This window comes from Phytophthora infestans, genomic scaffold, assembly GCF_000142945.1.
Source record: "Phytophthora infestans T30-4 supercont1.880 genomic scaffold, whole genome shotgun sequence".
NCBI classification, from domain to species: Eukaryota; Oomycota; class Peronosporomycetes; order Peronosporales; family Peronosporaceae; genus Phytophthora; species Phytophthora infestans.
Genome location: NW_003302938.1, coordinates 1 through 4,310, shown reverse-complemented (window position 1 = coordinate 4,310; position 4,310 = coordinate 1).

Genomic DNA, 4,310 nt, shown 5'->3' with positions numbered 1-4,310 from the left:
CACAACTCTTGACAGCAGTTTAATGAAATCTTTAAAGTCCGTGGTGTGCAGTGCAAAAGATCGCGCTGCCCGTACGAGTTCACGTAGGTGTGACGCTGTACTATTAAAAAAAGATTGGGTTGCCCGTACGAGTCCACGCTGGCGTGACGCTGCACTATCACTTCTGGATGCGTATCAGCCACTCCGCCGTCTCCCCAGATTGCGGCATATGCCGGTGCCGAGATGTTATAGCTGCATCTACAGCGCACTTCCAAATGTGTACCCCGTGCCCGACTAATAGTGGACACTTAACGATAATGCTCGCTAAGATCTGGACTGTCGCGCGAAGAAAGAATTAATGTTGCGTGTGCGGCTTGGGTAAATACTTTCTGGCAGGCTACAATACAGTATCACCACATACAAGTTTAGCAAGGTAATTTGTCGTCATCTTTGCTGGATGGGTCAACCCACGTGTTTAACCCCTTGGACGCGACGGCCTGTATTAGACACGATATCAGAAAAAGCTTATCCTGGACCATACACGATAAGGAATTTTGACTTGACGTTTGTATTGAGGTTTACAAACTTTAAATGAAATAGGGGACGGGGTGCCGGGTTGTCTCACCAAATCTTTTCCCGCTCGAAGTGCGTCTTTCCATTTTCTAAAAATTGAGTCGAAGAGGTTTTAGTGTGGTGTGGACTACGTATGACAAATTCTTACAGTCAATAGCTCACACGCCACTCATTTCACTCATTAAAGAATTTGCGCCGAGTCCAAGAGATGTCAGGTTTTCGCGCCCGCTGGGCTGAGCTGAAGAAGGAAGGCTGGTCTTCGAAGAGGCCGGCTGGCCTCTCTGTTGACTTCACATACTTGAAGCCTGGTAAGACCAAGAAGGACACCCGTGGCGTCGATGTTTTCGTCGGAGAAGAGGAATTAATGCGCTACTTAGACCGCATTGATCTTGGTAAGACCTTGAATTATTTTGCATCGCATAATGACAGTCTAACGTGTTATATTGAAACAGAGAAAGCTGCCAAAGAAGCACAGCAGCCTACACTACCAGAAGCAGCCTCTTCTACGACTGCTGAATGCGTTGAGCCTCAGGAAGACGTCGATGCCACGTCTAGCGGTATTGTGATGCTTGGTCTTGAATATACACGATATTCTGCCGGCTAATGATGTATAATACAAACGTGGTACTTACAGCAGTTACGTTACGCGAGGAGAGCAATACAGAAGGTGGTGATCAGCAAAATGAAGACAGCAGAGACACGAATGATGTTGTTGCCCAAAAAACAACGCCAGTCAACGGTATGATGCTGTGTTTACCTGTATTATACCGTTTAGCGTGCGATCTAACATGTATATTGCTGCTGTGTTGTAGATGGAGTTAATGGCGTCTCGCGCAGTGATAGTGATGGCAGCCAGCCTTCACCGACGTTGCGCTGCACATCGCCTCATCTCTCTCCAACCCCACGAGTCGAGTACCCCGACGTGTCAGCTCGTATGACTTATAGCCTCCAGTCTGACGATGAGCCAAGCTCGGAAGATGATCCCGATATTCAACGCAATCTGGACCCGGCGTTTGACGAGGTTGATGAGACCGTACGACAAGAGGAGATTACAGGTCCTCGCCGGTCGGCAAGGATTGCTGCGTTTTGTGATGGTGCGTTTTAGATCGTATGTACACGTTTGTGATACAGGATACCGATCGTAGATTGTATACTTGTGCTGTAGCAGATATCAACGTTACTGTAGACGCAGACGATGCTGAGGAGTACCAAGCCATGGTGTCCGATGCTGAAAAAGATGACGGGTGTTCTGACGGCGCTGACAGTGCACTCGGAGATGAAACTGAAGGCGGAGACGAAGACGAGCTGGATGAAGATGATGAAGATCCAGCAGAAGCATTGTTTGACGACGATCTTTTAGCTGCGGTTGGTGGTATGGCTAGTATTACAAGCGGCACGATTAGCGCTGATATCCTGAAGGATATGGCAAGCAAAGGATGGTCTAATCCTGTATCATACAGTCTATTTCCATATCTCGACCAGCCTTATGAGCCTCGCACGGCGAATATGCAAGAGGATTACCCGCAGTTGTTCCGAGAACACTACGGACCTACACCGCGAAGTCTAGAAGCGGCCACGACGGTTTCTGGGGTGCTATTTTACTTCATGCAGCCTCGCTTGTGGGAAGACATCGCGGAGGCAAGCAACGAATACTTTGATGAAAAGATCGACGAACGGGTTGAAGGACAGTATACGAAGCAGGAACAAAGAGAGAAGAAGATTCCTGGATACAAGAGAGCACGCGCGATGCGATCAAGGCTGCATTACTCTCTACGCCACCTATCACTGCTCGAGAGCTGTGCGTATTCGTTGGGCTTCAATTTGCTCGAACAATTGCTCCCAACAAGATAAAGCTGGAGAATCACTGGAAGACGACAGACGAAGGAGGAATTCCTCGTGGACGCTTCGGGATTTTCATGTCGCAGGATCGCTTCATGCACATCTCTCGTAATCTCCACTTTAGCAGCAACATCGACCCCCGCGCCGCAACAGATCGTGCCTGGAAGCTGCGTCCTGTGATCGACGCGCTCCAACAACAGGTCAAAGCGGGTTACATACCGCCTCCAGTGATGGCATTTGATGAGGCAATGTTGCCTTCAAGATCAACGTTCAACCGGATGAGAGTCTACATGAAGAACAAGCCCCATAAATGGGGGACCAAGCTCTTCATGCTGTGCTGCTCTACGTCAGCATACTGTCTCAGGTGAGTTGAGAGCGTGCCTCACGGCACGCTCCTTTTTTTGTTGTTGTAAAGTTCTCTTAAGCTGTAGGATACAAGTATGTAACAATGCAAATGTGTATGATACAGGTTTGAAGTCTACTGTGGTAAGCGGCAAACGGACAGGTCATCCTCTTCGAAGGACACCAACTGTGGACCAGCTGCCGTTATTCGCAACCTGAGGCAAGTTTTTGGAGCAAGAGGGACCATCGAAAAACGTCTAGTGGTCACTGACCGATTTTACACGTCACCGACACTCTCCATGCAGCTCCTAGCAATGGGGTTCTACAGTTTAGGCACAGTGATGACCAACCGGCGTGGGTTTTGCAAAGAGATTATCGTGAAGAAGAAGAAGCGGCCTGCTGATGTACACCGCGGTACCTACGCTGTTGCCGAGTCAACATTAGTGCCGAGTATGAAAGCAGTGTGTTGGTGTGTGCGGGTGGAAGTACTGAGCAAGATCGCGTAGTTCGACGAGCGAAGTCTGGCGAGCAAGTCGAGGTGGCATGTCCAAGAGTGCTGAAACATTACCAAACTTTCATGGGCGGAGTTGATGTACACGATCAACTTCGCCTCCAAAGGTGAGTACATTTCTGCTGTATGTACCGTGTTGATGCTAACCCTGTATAATTCATGTTGTATCAGGTACTCTCTTCAATTGGCTCTAAAGAATAAGAAATACTACAAGTCGCTTTTTCTGGGCTTCATCGACCTGGCAACAGTCAATGCTTTTATTGTGTACAATCGACGGCGTGCTATTGATGGAAAACCCAAGCTCAGCCATGTCAAGTTCCTGAAGCAACTACATTTGGAGCTGACGCAGTTGCAGGAGACGGATTGGGATGCTCTCCGCGCGGTGGAGCGTACCCCGAAGAAGTCACGCGCTCCGCCATTGCAGCGAACCCACGTACCGGTGCAGGTGGATGAGTGGAGGGATGGAAACAACGAGAAAGGTCGAAAGCGACGTCAACGAGCATGCAAAGTATGCTCGGTGCTTAAGGGCTCCGACGAGTCGCGAGGGGGCGAGACTACATTCTACTGTAGCACCTGCAACCTACACACAAGCTCAAAGCAGCCACTGGCGTCGCGTGTGTACCTGTGCAACAAGGTCAAGCATGTAAACAACGGTGAGTCCGTTTCGTGCTTCGAGATTTGGCACAAGCATTGGTGTAACGGCAGCCTGTTGCCGCCGTCACAGAGAAAGCGAAAGATCCGCGCGCGCAGGCCAGCAGCCGATAGTGTCGAAGAAGCAAAGTCTGCGAGTGGTGACAGCGGGGATGATGACACCAGTAGGCCGTCAAAGAGACGTCACAACGACGCTGCGACACCATAAGCAGATGATTTTGCGATCTTAAATGTCTTGATAAAAGTATGCGGAAGACAGCCGGAACAGCGCAAAGGATCAGGAGGAGTAAAAGCTTGCGAATTAATAAATTTATAAGTGAAACCGGATATTGCTCCCGCAGAGAGGCGGATAAGCTGATTGAAGCCGGGAAAGTGACAATAAACGGTGAAGTAGCCCTGCTGGGGAGCCAGGCGG